Source organism: Crocodylus siamensis, chromosome 1 (genome assembly GCF_052110815.1).
Source record: "Crocodylus siamensis isolate JL-2025a chromosome 1, ASM5211081v1, whole genome shotgun sequence".
Taxonomy (NCBI): Eukaryota; Metazoa; Chordata; order Crocodylia; family Crocodylidae; genus Crocodylus; species Crocodylus siamensis.
The window spans coordinates 276,332,057-276,354,708 of record NC_143395.1 but is presented as its reverse complement, the minus strand read 5'-3'; the positions used below and the strand labels follow the sequence as shown (position 1 = coordinate 276,354,708).

Sequence of the window (22,652 nt, the reverse complement as noted above, 5' to 3'; positions counted from 1 at the left end):
GAAACTAGTTTATGTGCACTGAACATATGTTCTGTTAAACCAGTTTCTGATCAATTAAACTGGTTTATTGTTGTGTTTTATTGTGTTTTTCTTGTACTGCCCCTTTAAGACCAAAGCCCTCATGTTCAGCACTGCAGGGTTCAGTTGTTTTGTGGCAGTTTTGCAGCACTGGGGACTCCCTGTTCTCTGCCATGGGGAGCCAGAGGCTTTCTTGGTTCCTCTCCCTCCACAGTACTGGATGGGGTCAAGTCAGAGGCAGAGCAGGTATAAGTTGTACATACAGCTACTGATGCAACTGTTAAGATCTACCCTGGATGTGATTCCAGAGAGTTATAATAACAATAGCAATACTGTATCATTTTAGCTCTGCTTTTAGAAGCAGACCAAATCCTTCTAGAAGTTCCCATTGCTGTGCCTCCTGCCCCCCACCCTTTTCAATGCAAAACACTCTCTGGTTTAAGGTGCATCTCAGTCCTAACTACTCCCCTGTTTTGTGACAGCAGAACAGCATTTAAATGGGGCAGGGCACAGAGTGGGCAGTCCTGCTGTTCTTGGGACCCTTGAGGATGTTAGTTCTGCCAGGCCTTTCCTTGGGATGCACAAGATCAGGGAGGCTTCTAGTGTGCTCCTCCCTCCTGCTAGGTGCTTGCATATGTGAGTAATAGCTAACTCAGGGCATATGTCTATGTGCATTTAGGAAGAATCTTTCCAAGGCTTCTGTTTGTCAGATCTCAAAGACTGTGCCCAAGGCTTTTCAGTATCAACTCAAGCAGTGAGGCACACTAGGTGATGACATTAATTTGTGTTCTAGTATTCTCTCTTCTGCTTAGTGGTATCACAATACTCAGAGAACACTAGCTCCAAAATACAGAGCAGTTAGCTCACCCTCAACCCAGGCAAAAGAAAATAAATGTGTTTAAGGACCCCAAGGGTGCAAATGTGCAATTTGTGGTGCTGCAAGCCCATTTGCAATACCACAAACTTCACGTTACACATGCATGTTTGTCCCATTGCTAATTCGCAGTGCAATGGGGTTTTTTTGACACTGGGAGATCCGGTGCTAATTTGCAGTGTGCCGGAGTGTGCATGCAGGGGCATACCTAGGGACAAACAGCAGCGACACAAATATATGCCACCGCTTTTTGTCCTGCGGAGATTGTGCACCCCTGCATATGGGCACTCATCGGGATGTGCCCCTAGTCTCCAAGCAAAATATTTTCTACCTCTTGATAAGGGTGAGAAAATCCTCAGTGCCCTCTTGAAACACTGAACTTAACTTGAAAGTCAATGGTAAAAAAGACTTTCTTCTATCTCCATTTTGCTAGGAAATTTTGACTCCTCCCCACAAGTAAGGATCTGGCTACAGCAATCTATTCATTCATCACTCCCAGACTGGATGACAATAACTTGCTGTATGTAAGACTGAGAGTGAAAGTTATGCAAAGGTTTCAGCTTGCACAGAATGCAGTAGTTCAGCCAGGGGTGACTACTGCCTCCTGAGTCCAGGAGTGGGGAGGGGGCACAATTTGTGGGTGGGCCAGTGGGCAGGCCAAAAGCCCCATATCCACTCCTATACTTCTGTACCGCAGCTTAGTGCCCCGCCCTCCTAAACACATTGCCTGGCCATGCAGGACAAAAACTGCCCCATCCTGAGTGGTGCCAAGTTAAGGGCCAATCTTGGGGGAGGCCCTACTGATCACCTGTGAGTTCAGCTACTCAGAAGGATGGACAGGCTGCTGTGAGCTTGTCACTCCTGTGCTCCCATTCTCCCACTGGCCCCTATTCTACTGCTTTTCAAAGCCAAGATCCTGATCTCTTCACCTGTCAGTCACTCATCACTGACCACACTGATGTTCCTAATTCACCAGGCTAGGCTTTTTTAAAATAGTGCATTACACAAAGCTTAAGATGAAATGGATGAGAAGCATGAGGATGATATAAATTGTTCATGGCCTGTGTATCCATCCGGTTGTGAAACAAGTTTCTGAAAGACATTATCTGACCCTAGATCCATCTTCAGAACATGTTGCAAAAACTTCCTTCCCCTTAACCCTCCCCTCAAAATATTATACTAATAGTGCCTTCATTTTCCAAGAGTGACAGAAAAATCTATAAATCCACTGAGGACATTGCTATATACCTATAACTTTTCGAAGAAGTATTTTGTTACAATGATGCTGAGTGATATAGAAGAAGTATAGAAATCCTATTGAATTGGTCTTGCACTGTGATTGTCACTCATTTTGTTGGTTTTTGGAACTGGGGCCATGATTAAGAGGGACGGCCGGGGGCATTCGTATTGTGCCGCTAGAGGTGAAATTCTTGGACCGGCGCAAGACGGACCAAAGCGAAAGCATTTGCCAAGAATGTTTTCATTAATCAAGAACGAAAGTCAGAGGTTCGAAGACGAGGGTTGTTTCAGCTCCCACCAGGGTCCACAAACAGCTCCCATGCATTTCAGAATGGCAGTCACAAAAGAACAATACAAACTGCTCCTTCCTATTAGAGGCAGACCAAAGATTTGGAGACCCAGGGCCGTTAGACCATTCTGGACTTTCCAAAAAGCAGCAAGTAATTCATTAGAGCAGTGATTCTCAATCAGGGTGTTATGGAGTGCACTGTAGGTGTGCAAACATGAATCCCAAGTTAAACCTACATGTTTCAAATAGGAATTAATAGTATAAAACCTACTGTGGTTTTTCTGAGTTCTTTGCAGCATAAAAATTGCTATTATTTTTCTGTAATCAAACAAAGAATGAAAAGTAAGAGCTGGTATTTTCCAAGGAGTGTTTTGAATCTAAAAAGGTTGATAACCACTGCATTAGTGCTTATAATACCTCTATGAGAAACATAAAAATATATTAGACATAAAGGGTGCCTATAGATGAGTGCGGAGGCTGCTGTGATGCGCTCTAATTACAGTGCATTGGAGCAGACTTGATTAATCACGTCTGCTGGAGCATGGCAACTACCACGCTCCAGCAACCTAGAATGCCTAGAATTTACAAATGAGACAAGCACAAAACTCCTTTAACTTTCTATTGACTGAAGACCATGTATAGCATTTAAAATAAAGCTCTTAGTATAATTACACAATGAGATTTAGTTATGTGATTGTTATGCAGTTGCATTATATTGCTCACTGCAAGTCTCCAGTTAAAGATAAATGGCAGATATTACTCACCCTCACTTTAGTCCCTGTCAAATTCCAATTCAATGTAAGTGAGAACTGGGTCATATGACACAAAAACATTATCATATATTTTGAACACTTTTAGTATTACCTATCGTACATTGTACAAGGGTTGAAATTATCATACAAATATGATAATTATCATACACCTAGCAATGATGATATATGCATTGCATGCCAGCCTGTACTGTTTTCAGAATGGGAGGGGGGAAGGGAGTGGAGGGAGTTTGGTCTGGGGTTTTTTCAGCCCCAGCTGGAGGGTGGGGCGGGTGTATGGAGGCCCCCCTGAGGTGGAGGGGTTTCAGTCACCCACCCCACCTTCCAGCACTGGCTGGGGAGCCTGTGAAACAAGCTCCCTCTCTTCCCTTTTGACCCTCCCACTCTGAAACAGGAACAGGCTGGGAGAGAGGAGGGGTGTTGTTAGTGGAAACCAGCAGGCAGCAGTTAGATTCCCTTCCCACTGGAACCAACAGTGAACTTTTGTTTGTTCCAGGGGATCGCTGTAAATCAGAGTGCTTCCTGCAAAATCTTCTCAGTTGCAGCGAGGAGCTGCACTTCTGTTTGCATCCATAGGTGGCCAGCAGGAGCACACAGCCTGCTAGGGTTGCCCTGGGAAAAAGTTCAGCAACCTTACAAACATACATAGCCATATCATAGGAAAAAGCATTAGCCCATTTTTTTCTCACAAGCTTCAGAAGAATTTGAAATGGAACAGTGTATATCTGTAGGACCCCAGGGCAAAAGTCCTTTTCCCAGGACTAATGTGACATCTATTTACAGCCATAGGGAAAGGGTTGGTTCAGCTTTTAATCTGCCTGGGAGCAAGAATGGAGGCAAAGATCAGGTTTTGTTCCCCTTATTTAAGCTAGCCTGGGACTAAATACTTACATAATTCTTGCAGAGTTAGAAATGTAAACCCAGATATCCTGAGACACTGTGTCAGTGCCTTATATCCAGCATTCTCTTTTGATCTGGTCAAAGTGGCACGGGTAACGTGACAGACCAACAGGCAGGTAGACCAGATGTTTTCAGGTACAGTCTGCAAGTAGCAAGATTATCCAGGTTATTTTCCTTCTCTAGCTAGCCACTATCTCCTACCACTTTCTTTGTTCTTGTGTTTGTGCATATTCTGTCTTGACAGAAAGGGGACTTGTTCAGTTCCTCACTAGAGAGCCTGCAGGGCCACTAATCTATAATTACATTTATTGTACAAAGCAAGATAATTGCAATGACATGCTGAAAGGTATGGCTGACTGGACAGGACTAATTCTATGTATAATCTACATAGTATGTTACAGGACATATTTCTTGCAAAATTTTACCCAAAATTTAGTGTTAAAATGCACTTTATACAATATTCTTGCAAAAGCTTTTAAGAATTACCATGGTGCTTTTCTTTCCATAGGAACTGCTACCTTTCATACATCTATTACTGAGCCATGGAGAGTGGCAACAGTTTAATGGTAACTCAGGTAACAGCTGAAGGACATTATCTTTGTAACAAGTAGGGTAGATGGTGCAATCTGGAATAAGCATCAGCGGTGCTGTCCCTGAATTCCTTGAACTCTAGAGAACATTGGGTTTTCTTAGACTTTCTTTCCATTTGAAAGGTTCTGAAGAAGGAACAGGAAGTGGTTCAGAGGGTGTTGGTGCATAGCTTCACCTTCCTTCAAATGCATGGGATGAGTTATCTGCTCCATGCTGATGTTAGGAGTGAGCTATTCACCCTTGTGTGTGCAAGAAGCAACCACAAACTAGTGTGACCTTTTCTAAGCCCAGCTCAACCCCTTTGAATATCAGAAAAACTTATGTCAAGGCCTGACAACTTGCTCCAAAACTTATTTCAGTCATAGAGAGGTTTCTCACAGGTTTCAACAGACTCTGAATCAGATCATAAATGGGGGTTTGTGAGCTTTAGGCATGTTTACTGAGGATTATAATGTTTAAATGTTCTGAACTTGATGATATCTTTATTTAGCAAAATTAAACCCTTTAAACTCAATCCCTCTGCAGGATGCTTATCAAAGACCAAAACCAAAGTCCACTGACATCGGACTCCCATTGACTTCAGTGAGCTTTGATGAAGGCTTTAAAGGCATTCAGATCCTTTTTTACATGCTCACAGAAATACAGAAATTCAAGAGGGAGGGGAGGAATGACTTTTGAATCTATAGGAAAATGCATGTGTGCATACAGAAGAAGAGGGACTGTTGTTCATTCTATTTCTTTTCGCATTTATACATATGGAAAGACATTGGTTGGAGTTAGGTTGAACCTCATTGTAATTGGGGGTATGTCACTACTGCCTTTCACTTGGAACCACAGTAAGAAACAATAGCGGGCCTCTACTCTTAACACTGTCAACAGCCAGAAAAAAGGCACATGTGAACTTGCTTAAGAATATGAACGATGCAGGAATTGCTGGCTCCTGTCTAATCAAGATACGTGTGTCTGTCTGCATGTGAAAAAGAAGAAGAAACCAGCAGAAAAGCAGGGAGAGAAAGTACGAAAACATAAGGCCCAACTTGACTAAGCACTGGGAATGATTAAACCTCCAGAGAGGCCTTTTTGGGCCAAACTCTGACTGAAAAATGGATCTGAATTGTGAGCAAAGAAACTACCCATCACTCGATTCTTTCTGTGTGGAGGGAAACAGGATTTTGTTAATAAACAGGATTGTAGCCCTACAGTACCTGACTCCATTACTAGTTTCTCTTTCTACAGGCACGGGCAGACAAGCCATTATACTGCTTTAAAATATGACAGACTTGTCTGATCAAGCTCCAACATGTCCAGGGGATTGAGAATCCTCAGTTCTGATTGGTGGAGCCAATCCACTAATCAGACACAAGCTGAGGGAAAGCGGGCATTGCCCCTCTCCCAAAGGGAGGGGAATGGGAGCTCCCTGACTGGACTGTGGACGGCAGCACGGCAGGTCCTCCAGACTTCAGGGGTGGAACCCCTAAAGCATATAAAAGGAGAATGTGCTCAGCATGCTAGGAGAGAGATGTGAGGAGCGTCAGAGATGACCGTCCTTGGGACCCCGCCTGAGCCTCAATTGTGCATGGATGGGTGCACAGCGCTCAGGCTCTAGGAGCCACTCGAGGTGGCTTGAGCCTGCAAACCCAGGAAGTGGCTGGGTAGGTGGTGCATGGATTGGCACATGGAGAGCCGGCCCTGGGAGCAGCTGGAGGCTGCTAAAATTAACCCTGGCTCTGCAGTGTGGCTCCGCATTAAACTAAAAGAGCCCTGGTATCCAGAGCAGGCCCGGGAAAGGGAAGATCCCCTGGGGTGAGGCCGGGGAACCGGAACCAGTTAGGGCTCAGCTCCTGTGAGAGCACCCTGGGTGCCCAGTGCAGGGCACCAGGCCATCAAGTGGAGCCGGAGGGGTCACCGGAGAGAGGCCCTTGCAGGACTGGCCACCAGGGCACAAGCCTTGGTGGCTTCAGAGCAGAAGCATGAGTTGCTGGGAAAGCGGGTCCCACAGGGGAGGCGGGCTTGGGAGAGGAGGGCCCGCAGCCTCCACCCTCCTCCATTGTGGGGCTCGTGTCCACATCCTGAGGCCCTAAAGGGGAGGGGCTGCAGGGAACACCCCGTGGGGTGCTGAGCACACCCCATATTCTGTGATTGATGTTGCTTCATACTGTAGAGGTTAATGTAGGTATGGATCCCCCTGAAGGGAGTTTATATGGGTTTATCTGTCTTCATTACCTATACATGTTTACTGCCTATTATCAGAATATTGCATTGCTACCTCAACTTACCTGGGTTTATCTAAATTGATGCTTGTATGTGTCTGTTGTGTTGATGCCTTGACTTACCTATTCCAGAGTGTTAATGTTCATTCTGTGCAGGGGGGTTAATTATTGCCTACACTGTGAATCACCCGGTTTATGTTTTGTAGTCCCGCGAAGTGGTGCAATATGTTGATTGTAAGTTTTTGTACGTGGTGTCCCATACTAATTCTACTGTAAATATTTTATGTCTCTTATTCATATTTATTTTGTGTAGCAGTAAATTTGTATATTAGTTAAGCACTTTGTCTTGGTCTGATTCTACAGAGAAGGGTGTCCCGGGGGGATGAACCAAGCCCCAGTGTCACAGTTGGCCAGGGTGGCAGATTGAACACGGAACAGGTAGATGTACTGGTGAGGAGATCTGAGACACAATTTTCAAAGAATTTTGCAAGTATTAACTAATGAATGTAAAATTTCTCAAGGCATCCTGTGAAATGAACATTTAACTTAAGAAAATGTATTACTTAACATGTAAATAAAATCAGTAGAATTTCCTGCTCTGTTACAGAGGCAGTCCAACATTAGAAAAGAGGAGAAATAATGCTGTAAAGTATTTAGTAAATAATGCTGGAATGTATTTAGGATACTGCCCTTGCTAACACCAGGGTCAGGGAAAGAATCAGAAGCTTGGCAGAACCAATTTTGCCACTCATTCAGTGGAAGTTCCCAAAACAAAAAGGCAACCATTGAGCTATGAATATTCAAATGTACAAACTGGTCCAAGGAACCATGGTTAATATAAAATATGGTACTAACAGTCATTTTGAACACATTTCTAGCACAACTACAAATAGTATCCAACAACTTGAATTGTGGGAGTGCTTTTGTAAAATACTTTTTTGCTGAGCATGTCTACACATGCATGTACTCTGGCCTAAGTTTACTCTGGTGTAAACTACTTTGGAATAAGCATTTTGGGGCAGATGTCTACACCTGCAGGAATTAGGGAGCAGATTTGCTTCTCTTTGCAACCGGTTCCCTGCAGTGGGCCCCTGCCACCACAAGGGGGAGCTCCAGGCTCCCCCTGGTGCTAGCCCAGGGGCTGGCAGGGAGCACAAGGCCAGGAGGCAACTGTCAGGAGACAACTGTTTCCTGGCCCTAACAGTCTATCTGCTGCCAGGGTGGGGACAGTGTCCCGACACTGTCCTGTCTCAGGCAGTCCCCAGCCAGCTCTAAGCTTCACATGCAGACTTCCTCATGCAGCCTGGAGCCGGCTAGGAACTGTTCCAGTCAGGGGCTGGTCCCAGTCCCTTGCTCCAATTGTGTGATCAAGGCACGGGGATTGGAAAGAGCTGCAGGGGAGGGGCAGGTACCACCTCCCTGCCCCTATCTGGTGTGGAGCAGATAGCAGCGAGCCCCTGGCTGTGCAGGGATTGCCCACCCAGCTGGGGCTTGCTGCTAGCTGCCCCACTGATGGATCAGAAGGAGCACAACTTATATAATAACGCAAAACAAAGCTTTTCCCCTGACCAATCCAGGCTGCAGGGACCCAGACTGTTGCAGCTGCGTCTCCTTGCCTGCTTTGCTCTAGCACCAGTCACTGAAGCCTACTTCAGCCAAATTCCAGCCGAGCTGTCACAGTCCTCTCCAGGAGACAGCTGATCCCTGCCCACCTGAGTCTGGTAACAGGCTGGCAAGCCCTAAATCCATACCATTAAAGGCATACACTGTCCTAATTTAGCCCTGGGAATGGGCAGACCAGAGATGAATATGCTGGAAGCTTGATGACATAGCAGCAAGGGACCTAACAAAAGTAGTGATGATAAAAGGGAGAAGAAGGCTATGTCAATGGCATCAGACAACTGTGCCCTTGAAATAAGTGGTTTGTTTTGTTGTGGCACCTCTGTTGCTCCTACCTGAGTGAGAAGAAAGGAAATAGCACTTAGACACATTTGAGATGGGGGCAGTGGGGAGGCCTCCTGATTAGTAGAGAGTGGGTAGATTTGAAAGATCAGGACTAGGATTCAACTCTATACCTTCTGCCTATAACAGGACAAAGTCTTATGACAGCTTTGATCTGGGGGCCAAGTTACAGCGTCACTTTCACCTTTTAGAAAATTCCTCTGGTGTCTGTTTCCACTTTTTCAAAGGTGAAACCAGGGACCTAATGTTTCTGGTGGTGCTGGCTGCAAGTTGGGTTGGTATGACTGCTCTAATTGCTGTTGTGACCTGCCTCAGCCCACAACAGTACACATCAAGGTAATATAGGCTGAGAAACTTGCCCTTCAAAGCTACAGCAATAATGATTTTGCAGAAGAAGAACATTAAAGATTATACAGCATTTTGCAGCCAGATAATAGATTTTCTTAGCAAGATGATTGTGGCTTCTTAATAAACTTCATGAATCAGGACATTTTTAAGCTCAGCCTTGATTCTGAAATAACTTTGGTAGTTATAGCTAAGTTTCTGGTTCATCTGCATTTTGATCTGTCATGAGACTGAAAAAAATTAGGCATTTCTTCTCTGAGTGTTATATAATATTAAAAAATATATAGGAGAATTAAACACAGGCTTCATTGCATTTTTGAAAGACAAACAGTCTCTTTCTTAAAGAACTGCCATCTGTTTTTTTTTAAAAGACCATTATTTGGATATAATGGAAATTCTCATTTCAAAGGTACAAGCATTTTGTATCTTAGGGATATTTTCCAGGCAACAGCAAAATGTTTTATCCCTGAAGAATACAACTCCTAGCAATTTAAATATTAGACTCTAGCCCCCTTAGGCTATTTAAACATTTAGTCTAGTTAGATTTGCCTCCATGCTTGTGGAGCTTTTTGAAATCTTGGTAGCATGTATTGTGTCTTCTGTACTGTGGCAACAGCTAATTTTTTGACAGATTATTGTGACTGGCTCCATTACTCATGTTTTGTGGTCTGCTGGGCAAGGCTGATTTTCAAAACTGGCATGTGACTTCTGCTGCTTACTTTGTGGAAGGTGATCTGTAGTTACCATGTGTCTGCCATGCTATCAAGAGTTTCTTGCATCTGACTTGTTGATCAGTGTGTCATTGTTGGTTCTCATCTCTTACATCCACTCCTCCTTTTCCTTCCCCACTGCTAATACCCCTCTTCAAGCTCTGCCTTCCACAGCAGCTGAGAACTCTAAACTTCCTGCATTCCATCTGCAAACTATCAGTCTGCTGCCAAATGCTGTTGCTGTAGTGCTGTCATGGCTGTGACCAGATCACTTTTTCTAACAAAACCACTTACATCTCTAACTAAACCACCTTACTGGTTTCCCTTTGCTATTTACAACAAACTACAAGCTCGAATACTGAAATAGACATTGAAGCTTATGTTAAGCACCGCTCCGCTCCCTAGATCTACAGACTCTATCCCTAGCTACAACTCCACTCTCATTTTCTTTCTTTGGCCCTTTCACTTTCACAACCTTTGACTTTCTTTGGCTCTTCTTTGGCTCCCAAGCATCTTTCCTATTTGTCTCTCTCCTAACTCTCATCTTTGTTGTCTCAGCTGCTTATCATACTTGGAACCATCTCCTCCCCCTCTATATATCTTCTATAAGATATACTCTTTCAGCAAAGCATCTATCTGATTTTTGGGAAGACTCTTACACTGTTTTGCTTCTCTGTGAAGCAGTGACCTGATGGCTTGTGGTTCTCAACTGGTATGTTTGCTGTCTGAACTCGTTGTCATCGTATGTTGTAACAAACTGTCAGCACCCAAATGGTGGAGTTTTAATATGTTCCTGACTGATGAAAGAAAAAGTAATTCCTTCAAAATGGTGTGGTTAGGTGCAATAAGAAAAGGAAAATGAAAACCCAAGATAGGTTTCCTCTCTAATGGGTGGGACCCCACAGAGAGCAGTTGTTGTTCAAAGAGTCTACATTCTACCCTTCCCTCTAAAAGCATTACTATTATGTATGCTATACTCTGGTGCTTAGAAGCCCCAGTCTAGATGTGTTCCAGTGTACAGTGCACTTTATAAACACACACTCAAAAAGGAAACACAATCTGAATTCCAAAATATCTTAAGGGAATATATGTACACAGAGACTGCATCTGCACGAGATGCTGACTGCATAATCATTTAGTAGTTGTATAAACAAGTAGTAAATGACTGCACAGTAACTGGAGTTGCTGAGCAGTAGTGCCGCCAAATGACTTTTGGATGACGCTAACTGCACAGTAGCGCATTATTACTGTGCAGTAACGTTTTGTTCCATGCAACGCTACTGCACAGTAGTAACAAGCTACTACACAGTCAGCATCTTGTGTAGACATGGCAGTGATGTATTCTGGCTGGGCCAATCCTTAGCAGGCTGTTCCCACCTGTTCCTGAATACATGCTCCAATCTCAGAAGTGCACTGCAGAGGACTTTCCAGGGTTGTTCCCAGTGGCCTCTGTTATGCATGGTGGAGACTGAGTATCTTCACTGATGTGTGTCCAGGTTCAGCCTGTGTGTGACCTTATTCAGTGCTGTTTCTTTGTGGAACAGTTATGCCCTAAATGACATGACCAATGAAGAGGTGTTGAAGAGTGACTTAACCAGGTGAATCCAGGAATTGGACTCAATCCAATGTCTTTAACAACCAGACCATCTTTCCTTTCTCATTTTAAGCACTGATCTATCAACAGTGTTTTCCAAGATATCTTTCTGAAAGTGGAGAAAAAACAATAATAAACTTTATGAGCCAGTCATAGTTTCATAGTTTCTAGGGTCGGAAGGGACCTGAGCAGATCACTGAGTCCGACCCCCTGCCATGGCAGGAAAGAGTACTGGGGTCAAATGACCCCAGCAAGGTGTTCATCTAGCCTCCTCTTAAAGACCCCCAGGGTAGGAGCCTGCACCACTTCTCTTGGAAGTTGGTTCCAGATCCTAGCTGCCCTGACCGTGAAGTAGCGCCTCCTGATATCTAGCCCAAATCTACCCTCTGCCAGTCATTAATAATCTTACTAATTCTTTTGCTTAATGTGGTTCTTTCAGTTGTCATAGTTTTCCCTTACAGTGTTAGGGCAAATAGGCACATTAAAAGCTGTCATTGGTTCATAAAGTATGTTTTAGCTGAGCAAATTCTAATCATCCTGATCACTCTTGAGGAATATAGCCCTGTAGGAAATTCTGTAGACATTTATCTAGGTAATTGTCCCTCCTAATGAGAGATTGTTAAAGAACCATAAAATGAAACTTTTAATTCTCCATAAACTGAATTTGAATTCCAGGTTAGAAAAATCATATCAAAATGATTCAGTTACGGTTGTGCGGCACATTTATAGTTCTGTTTTTCTGCATCTCTGAACATGGTTGGCATCTAATATGCAGAATTATGGGATTTATGATTTTTGTGCCTTTCTCTGGAAAGTTTGCGTCTGTAGATCCTTCCTCTAAAATAATCTGGTGATTTGGACACCTTCTTTGCAGAGGTATACACATTAAACTTTTCATGCTGATAACTTTAGGACAATTTACTGCACATAACAACAATATCACAATGCATGTGGGGTGTAGGAATGATATGTTAAGGCACCAGAAAAAGAGACAACTTCTATATAGAAAAGTTAGACTATACTTCAGTCTCTCATCTGCTGTCATGAGCTTGTTCCTGGACTCCCAAATCCCATGATTTACATACAAACTAGATTACACCGCAGCACTGCAATGCCATATCACTTGTCAAAAAGGGAAGCATAAAGGGACCTTCTGAGATATAAGGATGCCTAAGCTAAAAAAGGGACAATATTTGACCATTAAAACTGACTGATACAAAATTTCCATAAAAATTTATTTCTTTTTTCAGTCAGTTCTAAACACCCCTTCCCGTGCTCAAACTTACTGCTGGCTGCAACTGTGGACTACAAATCCTAGAGGCACCTGGAAGCAGGAAGAGGAAGTGATGACTGATAAGCAACTCTGCAGAATCCTGCTGCTGTTATTCTGGACTGCAAATTGCTAGAAACCTTGGAGGCAGCAGGTGAAGGAAGTGAACATGTGGCCAGACAGCTTGCTCTAGCACCCCCCAGCTTCTGGCCTGAGCCACTGCAGGCATGTGGCTACGTTTCCTGAATCAAAGGTAAATATCTGTCCACTTCTGTTTCTATTTAATCTGGGCATCTTAGACTAACCTGCAAAGACTGAATCAATTCAACCTTGGGTTTTTTGACTATCTGTACCTAGCCTTAATGACCTGAAGCTTCAAGTTAAGAGAGAGGTACTCTCTCCAGAGCCCAATAGCCCATTGACTAGTGTGGTTAGGACAGACCAGTTTCCTGTAGCCAGCAGCACACCAGGGAGGGAGATGTCCAGAATCACATCCAGCCACCTTTGAATTCTTAGCCTGAACGTGCAAAAGGTATATTTACAGCTGGTCAACAAGGGGTAACCTTTAGCATGAGTCCAGGGTATGGGTTGAACTCACACATCTCCAGAGCCATAGTGAGATGCTTTAACTGTTCTGCCCCTGCATCTGGGCCAGATCCTTACCTGTTATAAATCAGTGCTAGTCTGCTGATGTTACTGGTATACAGCTAATTATAATATTTGAGAACTACAGTTGTTCTCTTTGTGCACTCTGAAGGTATATCAGTGCTTTCAAATAACATAAGACAAAAATTCTTCTGCTAGCACATTGTTTACAAAGTTCATAATAAAAGCAAAGGGAGTTTTGCAACTCTACATGCACATGGGTAGCAGCCAAATTCTTGATTTTGCTGTGTCCCTTATATCACCCTGCAGAGATGTCAGAAGATCTCTGTAGAAACTTACGCCTTTTGAATTTAAATCAAAAATATTCCATATGAAATAAAGAACAGATGCAGGGAGAGAAACGTGAACAGAGAAAAGAAGAACAGAAGAGAAACGTTGGCTTGCTAGATGTCTTTTATAATCATAGTATTTATGGCATAAACATAGGGAATAATCATTGGCAAAGTGGCAAAATATTTAGAAAATGTTGCTTTATCTCCTAGACTAGCTACTAACAGATATTAGAATGACACAAAGGTACTGGAGGATGCTGGTGAATCTGAACCAAACATTGCACAAACAGATGTTTAGTTGCTTCTAGGCCCAGTTGTAACCTAGCTGCACAGGAAATAAACATTAATACAGAGAAAAAGACAACCAAACTTGTCTCTTTAAGACAAGTTTTGATTTGGGCTTGTTTTGGGTAAAGGTTTGGAGTTGGGTGGGGAGGGGGTCTTCATTTTTTGCTAGCTTGATTACTGTTTCCATGAGTGGATCTAGGACTTTGAAAAGTGGGGTGCAGGTCATGGGTGCATCATTACATAACACAACATAATTTAGAAAGAAACTAGGATCTTTATTAACACGTTTGGGGCCTAGGGCTATATTCTTTGGTTTAACATCCAAGCAAAAAGAAATATGACAGTTATGAGTCAGGGGTGTGGGTGGGAAATGACTGCTAGCTCCATGGTGTGGCAGGCACCTAGTGCCACACTAAAACAGCTATTACCCCCTCCCCCACCCAGCCCGGAAATGGAGAGAACTGCTGCCTGCACCCAATGTGCGAGTCCCCAGATACCTTACTATGCATCTTTATGCATTGCCCCTACCACCTCAAATGCCCATTGCATCTACTTTGTCCCCAGTCATCCCAAATATTCCCTTATGCTCAGCTGCATACCGTTGTGGCCTGAGGCCTACCCTGCCCCCCAAGGATCCACTGCACCCTGCACAGACTCATCCCCATTACACCCCAGCCTCCTTGACTGGTCATCATCCTTCTCAAATCCCACTGAGCCCTCCCCCACCCCTCTGAACACTCAACCCTCACTACAGTTCCTCACACCCCCTAGGCCTCCCTCATTCACAATCCCTCTTGCTCCCAAGCCCCACGCAAACCCATTTCAGCCCCACAAAACCCCCTAAGCCCCAAACCCTATCATCCACTCACACCCCACTGCCATAACACCCCAGCCCTCTCTCACCCACACCCCACTATCCTCCAGGCTCCCCTCCCCCCAGAAGCCCCATGGAGTTCATGACCCCCACCCCCCCATATAGCCTCTCCTGGGCCCATGAGTCCCTTACCCTCAGATCTTCTCCAAACAGCTCTCTGGCTCCTCCTTCTGGCCTCTGACCATGGGGCAGGAGGCTGGCAGGGCTATAATTGCTCCTTCTTCCCCACAACATGTCCATATCTCCACTGCTCTCTAACCTCAATATATAGTTGGGGTTAAGGGAGAGGGAAACCGCCCTCTCTGGGTCCAACCATACCCAGCTTTATGCCACCCTAGTTGGATCACTGCTTCAGCCTTGCATAGATAGCCTCTGCCATCTGCTGCAGTGAAAAACCCAGGATAGGGTCACTGCAGCAACTTATCTCTTTGCCTCACTTTTGCAACTCCCTGATGCCTCTGACTACTCTGCTACAGCCATTGTGCAGTTGGGCCTTCAGCCCTGCCATTCCCCTCCCTGTCTCTGATTTGTTGTAAATTTGAATACCCTAAGAAACCCACTCAGTATAGGTTCCTAGTATAGGGGCACATCTTTACTAGACACCCTGGTGGACGAGTAGAGAAACATTACCAAGATAACTAGAAGAAAGCATGACTAGTGAAAGATCAAGGATTGTTAACATGTAGGAGTGAAGACCAGAAACTGAGTGAATAATAATGAGCCATGAAGTCAACTAACCCTTGTGGTCCACCTGAACAGAAATGCAGCTGTTCCTGTGGGCACTTCGCTTTAAACTTTGAGTGGAGCATGAATCAAATGGGGGTGTGACTGCACCATCAACCCACTGTTCCCTCTTGCTGTGTCTCCTGGTTCCTACTGATAATGGAACTGAATTTTAAATACTTTAAATTTTGTATGGCTTTCATTTGCCTTGAAAAAATTGATAAGAATAAATACACACATTCAGATATAATCAAAATTAAGGTTCAACTAACCCACAGACTTAATAAAAGTAAACTGTGTTTAGCTTTTTATGTGACATCAGTAATACTGCTATCGGAGCCATATATATATATAAATATATATCATGTTTCAGGGATCAATACTTCTTGGTTTATATCTCTCTACCATTTGATGCCATTTATCAGTTTTATGGCAGAGAGATATAAACCAAAAAGTATTGAATATGAATAATATTGTACTGCATAAACCTACCCCAGGAATGCATCATAGGCAGCTACCTAGGGGTTTCCCAGATTTGGCTAGATCCTTAGAGTTATGCTGAGGTCCTCCTGCTCAAGTTTAATTTTACTATTTCTAGACCATAGTTTCATAAAACTGCACCCATAAAAGGAGAACCCAGATCCTATATTTGTATTTATTAAGTAATTTCTGTACCACTTATCTTGCAATTATATACAAATATGGGTTTCTGATTGCCACAGGCCTCCCTAAAAGTACTCTGCAGCCAGTGGTTGTGCCAGCACACACTCATAACACTCACTCAGATTATGCAAGTCAGAACACATGTAAGTTTCTCTTGCTGTTTACTGATATTCTTTTCAAAAATATAGTTTCAAATGGTGCTTATGATAACATGTGGCACACCATTCTGAGAACACAATTTTTGGGGCATGGTCCAATCACTTTGGTTGGTTTTTGGGTTTTTTTTAATTTCTTTGTAAATATAGACATCCAATACAATTAACCAATCCTATTTTTATGAGTTTGTGGGAGATGCCACTCCAAAACTCAACCAAACAAAAAGTAATCCATTTAAGCCAGAGATATAAGATTGCCTGCTCTCTGCTGTTAGTTGGTTTGTAGCCCAAAGAGGGAAAGATGTCTCCTCTATTGCTCCCTCCTTCTGAGTTCACACAAAGTAAGTAAGGTGGGCTAAAACCTGGTTTTCCAAATTCCTGGGCAAAATTCCTAATTGCTTGGCTAATGGACTAAAACACAGGCGGGCCATCCTCCTCCTCCCACAATGAGCTCTTGCCCAGATATAGTTTTGGCATTTGTGCTCAGGCATGCTAGTATGGAGCTGCATGAGTGCCCAGCCAGAGCACAGTCTACTGCACATACTCGGTAGGCTTATAGATTGCATAGACTTTAGGGCTGGAAGGGGCCTTGGAAGATCATTGAATCCAGACCCCCGTCTGAAGGGCAGGAAGTCAGCTGGGGTCATAGGATCCCAGCAAGATAAGCATCCGATTTGCTCTTGAAGGTGTTCAATGTAGGTGCTTGAACCACCTCCAAAAGCAGGCTGTTGCAGACCTTGGGGGCTCGGACAGTAAAGAAATTCTTTCTTATGTCCAGCCTGAAACAGTCTTGCAGTAGTTTATGACCATTCGACCTCATCATCCCTTGGGGCACTCTGGTGAACAAACGTTCCCCCACATACTGGTGGTCACCCCTGATAAACTTATAGGTGGCCATCAGATCACCCTTGAGCCTGCGCTTTTCCAGGCTAAAGAGCCCCATGGCTCTCAGCCTGTTGTTGTAAGGTCTGTTTTCCTGACCTCTCAGCATGCATGTGGCTCTTCTCTGGACTCTCTCAAGTGTCTCCACATCCTTTTTGAATTGTGGGTTCCAAAACTGGACACAGTAATCCAGCTGCAGCCTCACCATGACCGAGTACAAGGGGAGAATGACGTCCCAGGATTTGCTTGAGAAGCATCTATGGATGCAAGCCAGCATTTTGGTTGCTTTACTAGCCGCAGCATCACTTTGCAGGCTCATGTTCATCTTGTGGTCAATGATGACCCCCAAGTCTCTTTCTTCTGTAGTGCTAGCCAGTGTAGCACTGCCAAGCCTATAAGGATGCTGCAAGTTTTTCTTCCCAAGGTGGAGAACCTTGCATTTTTCAGTGTTAGACACCATCAGGTTCTCGTCCGCCCGTTTGCTGAGCCTATTCAGGTCAGCCTATATCGCCCTCCTGTCTTCAGGTATGGATGCTTTGCCCCAAAGTTTGCTGTCATCAGCAAACTTGGCCAGTCCGCTTCTGACTCCAATGTCCATGTGGCAGGACAGTAGGTGTGCCTGCCACTTTAAGGCCCTGAAGCTGGCAGCCTCTAGGTGCCTAACGAGGGCAGCTATTTTAGGTTCAGGGCTGCCTATATAAACAAGGTTGTTTGGCTGCTGGAGGTCAGGCAACAACACTGCCTGGCCTGAGGGCTGCTGAGTTTTATCTGGAGGTAAGGGAGGAGCTGTAGGTGATGGTATGAGGCTCCTGGTCCTGCGTATGACTGGAAACTACACCCTGCCGGGAGTGGGTGGTCTGGTGGGGCTCCCAGTGGCGTGGGAGCCCCCAGGAAATTCCAGGCCAGTGATCACCCCAGTGAAAGGTGAGTTGGGGCACCTTAACCCCTAGCCCTCACTTTAGGGTGGGTTGCATACACTGGAGGTAGTTGTGGGGGTGCCAGCCCCGAGGAGGAGAGTTGGAGGCCAGGTGTGGCCAAGGCTGCTGGAGCCCTGCGGGGGTTCAAAACCCTGAAGAGGAGAGTTGGGGCCAGGCACAGCTACAGCCACCTGAGCCAACCTGTGGAGGGAAGCCTTGAGACCCCGAGTAAAGGGAGTGTTATGAGCAGTGTGGAGCCCCCAGTGTGAGGGAGGCAGCATGTGGAGCCCTGTGAAGGGAGAGGGGGCTCAGCCAGAGAGAGAGAGCTGAGTCCTGACGCAGTAAGTTCTCCAATGTGGGGAGGCAGAGTTTGGGTTGAATATAACACCAGTAGTAGTACCACGACCTGCTGCCCGGGGTGGGAGTGAGAGTCCCCTGTGAGACCCTGAGGCACCAGTCATCATGTGAGGTAACTCCAGCTTCCCATGTCTACGAAGGAGGACCCAGAGAGGGGGACCCTGGGATAAGAGTATGGGTCATACATCAAGGCCTGCCAGAGCTTCCCCTGACTGGCCTAGACAGCGGCCAGGACCAGGAGGGTCAGAAGGACAAGGAGGCCCACCAAGAGGAACACCCAAGAGCCAGGGGCCTGTGGTCCTGACTGGCCTGGAGGTGGGCCGGGGCTAGTGTGAGTCGAAGGTCCCTGTGAGGGGACTGCACCCAAAGGGGAACCGATGGCAGGGAGATATGTGGTCCGGTATGACGGCGGCAGTGTCTGCCTGAAAGGAGGAAACCAGGTGGGGTCCTACAGCAGGACTCTGGGGCCCATTGTGGGGGACTGGCGCATATGAGAACATCATGATGTCATCGGCGAGGCTTGGGCTACGGTGTAGGAGAGGAGTGGAGCCGCAGATAGTGCCTCCCCTAGCAGCGGGGCAGAAAATGGGCAGCTTCCTGCCTAATTACATCTATTAATTAATCAATTAAGACCAAAACATGGTGGGCGAGAAGGTGGGCAGTTAGCCCAAGAGCAGGTGGGCGGGCCACGTGGCAGTTGGCACCGGTAGGCCCCCTGTTACAGTCCACATCATTAATGAAGATGTTGAACAATATGGGTCCAAGGACAGAGCCTTGGGGGACCCCACTGGTCACAAGGTACCACAACAATTGACTTCCGTCAACCACCACCATCTGGGTTCAACCACAGAGCCAATTCCCCAGCCAGCGGATCATGGTGGACCCAAGGCCACAGTTGGCCAGTTTATGAAGGCATTGTTAGTGCAGTAGGATGAGCAACTGTGCTTAAGTATAAAAAATAGCAGTTACATGGCTGGATGACTGTCATTTGGTCTCACAAAGTCAAATAGGATTCTAACCTACATGTTTAGTCCCTGCATCAGGTTAGTGAAGCTGCTTTAAAGCAGAGAAAGTAGAAAGAGAGCAATTGGGCCTCAGACAGTTTCTAGGACCCATGAGATTGGTTGGTAACCTAATACCAAGAATGAGCAAGGAGCTTCCCTCATAGAAAAAGTAGCTAAAACATACCATTCATATTCATGGATACCTGGAACAGGGTTGAACTCTAGGTGTGGCCATGATGCTCCTGGAACCCCGTCAGACCTTGTAAAGCCTGGCTGTCTTTGAGTACTTTCCCCTTTCTTCTTTCCTGCCATGCCTTGACAAAATGATACTCTCAGAAAAGGGAGGCTGCCTCAGGGCTTCCCAAATCAGATCTCCTCATGAGTGCTGCTGTCATTGCTCATTGCCTTAAAGGCTAATCACCTAGGCTCTGTCCTCCCCAATACACACATCCATAATTCACAAATGTTACTCAGTCCTCTCTTTCTCTCTCTGTTGTTCCTATCATCCCTCTTGGACAATTGGCCATCTAGCCCTGCTGACACATGCACCTGACCCTGGTTGGTGTGGCCCCTTGCCACACTTGCAGGCTGCTTCTCACCTAGCCTGTCTTCTCTTAAAATAGCAGGTGTACCAATTCTCCTGCTACAATATCCTACTGGATATTCGTGCTCCTGTAAGTCCATTTATGCTTTTTTCTAATGGTACCTTTACTAGTCTTTTGCTTAGCCCAAATCTTAAAAACTCTAATTTTCTTTCATCAGATACTGATATGTGCTGTATATCTCACTGTACTAAAATACTTAGCGTCTTGCTCTTGAAACACAAATTACTATCGTTGTACATAAAGTCTTCATAAGATTTTTTTTCATTCTATCACTACAACCATTCCTATATCTCCTTGCCATGTGACATATTTACGTGAAAAAGAAAATGTGGAACACCAGTCAGGAAGTCTCATAGGTACCCCCTACTAAGTTTCATAGCTTTTTTTCCATTTAAAAAATTGCTATTTCTGACTACAGTACATTTTCTTGAATTACATTTTTCTCAGTCAACTTCCAAACCAGCAAGTCATCTTAAGGTCACATTTTAGATAGAAGCAAGGAGACTTGTCAAATGGTTTTTGACCATCAGAACCTCTAATGTCTGGTTTGGACAGACAACAAAAACCTAAAATATTTTATCCTTGTTTTAAAACATAATCTTTCTTTCCTAGAGTCTTATTGATGTCCTCCTTGGGAAAGGGAAACAATACAGATGAAGACGCTTACCAAGAAAGATAGAGTTTTATTAAAAGCGGCTGTGTTGTCACAGGCATTTATTTCTCCACTGTGGGTGCATCTATGCATGCAATTACAGAGCATGAATAAACTGCAGAACTTATTGCTCTGGTGTTTATTGCTCCCAGGTGTGGCACTTGAATGTGTGCCCAGGAGCAATTAACTCTGGAGCAATAAACTCTGCAGTTTATTCATGAACAGCATGTGGAGCCTGGGTAGAGCAGCCCCAGCTGGCAAGGGCCTCTAGGGGTCAGTCTGCCAGCCCAGACCTGCTCCCCTTGGCTCAGCGTGCTGTGGAGGGGCTGGCTACGGTATAAAGGAGCTTCAGTGCAGGGCTAGCCTGCAGACAGCCACTGCACTGAAGCACCCTTGTGCCCTAGCCAACTCCTCCAGCATCTACATGGGCTATGCTGTGGAGTTTTTACTCTGCAGCAGGATAGTACTTGTAGTTACTAGTACTAATACTTCTAGGTAATACTTGTATTTACACGTACTATCTTGCTGTGGAGTAAATCAGTTTACTCCTGCCTAATAAGGACACGTGCTGAGATGTTTACTGTGCAACTAAGTTGTCAAATGCACAGTAAACGTGTCACATAGATGTACCTGGTATTAGGCATAATACAACCTCTGCAGGCTCAGAATGGCATACTTTGCAAGCACCTAAGTATTTCCAATACTTGCTAAATCAAAGTCTAGGAAATACTTAATCCATCATTGTCACAAAATGGCCTTTCCAATGGGCAAAAAGAGGTTTATAGGCACAAACCTGGTCAAAGAGCTGTTCATAAATTGCACACAAATCCCTCCAGAAATAGGCCAGAAAGAAGGTAACAGGACAGTGTTGCCAGCCAGTGAAGTGGAATGAATAGGTAAGGCTTTTGAACCAGGACACAGACCAAAGGAACTTTTTTTTTCAGACTTCCAGGGAGAAACAATCATCACCTTCTTTCAAAATGAAGCAGTTCAAACTGCTGCTACCCTTATGCAACACTGCATTTTTTCTTGGCTTCCAATTGCAGCAATGATCTCAGTTTAACAAAGAAGTGGTGAGAGAATTCAAAGGAAAGGCCCCTCTGTCAGCTCATTCACAAGCTAATATTGCTGCCAAAAAACTCCAGCATAAGGTTTCTGTGCCCTTAACCCATACGGCTTAAATACACACACCCTATAGGTGGGCACTAATCCTAAAGACTACACCCAGGACATACAAGTGTTCAGATATCTGTGCTTATTAGACAAGTTTCCAAGATAGGTTCTGTATTAATTTTATCATGTAACTTTACCTCCCCACTGACTGGCTTCTTGGGAACTTTTTTTCTCTGCACCTATTTTTTTTTAATCTCTGCAGAAAAATCTCTAAAAGTGACACCCAAGTTATTTATAACTGTGAACTCACATTTTCTAAACCTAGTTAGAAACTAGAACTGGAATGAGCTGAAAATGACTAGCCCATGATCTTGGGCAATCCAGCAGATTACATATCATTGTGCCCTATATAAAATGTTTGTTTTTTATTGGGATGATGGTACTATTTGTATGCCCCATGTACACTTCCACTATTAAATGTACTATATAGATTTTATAATGTCTTTTAGCAGGAGATTGATACCATAATAAAAGACCTTTGCTGAGTTCCAGTATACAGCTTATATTCCTGCTAATGCAAATAATTATGATGTCATAGGGATAACGGAGACCTGATGGGACTCCACCCATGACTGGACCACAGGTATGGATGGCTATACCCTGTACAGAAGGGATCGTGTAGATAAAAGGGGTGGGGGTGTAGCTCTCT

General features: G+C 44.6%; 1 long non-coding RNA gene across 1 annotated transcript in view; it reads left to right on the top strand.

Moving 5' to 3' along the window:
- The window catches only part of LOC149874516 (uncharacterized), a 119,604-nt gene that overhangs the window by 11,229 nt on the left and 85,723 nt on the right, over positions 1–22,652 (top strand). Inside the window, exon 2 of the long non-coding RNA XR_016444255.1 lies at positions 12,753–13,025. This is a non-coding gene — a long non-coding RNA (uncharacterized LOC149874516). The remainder of the gene's footprint in view (positions 1–12,752; positions 13,026–22,652) is intronic.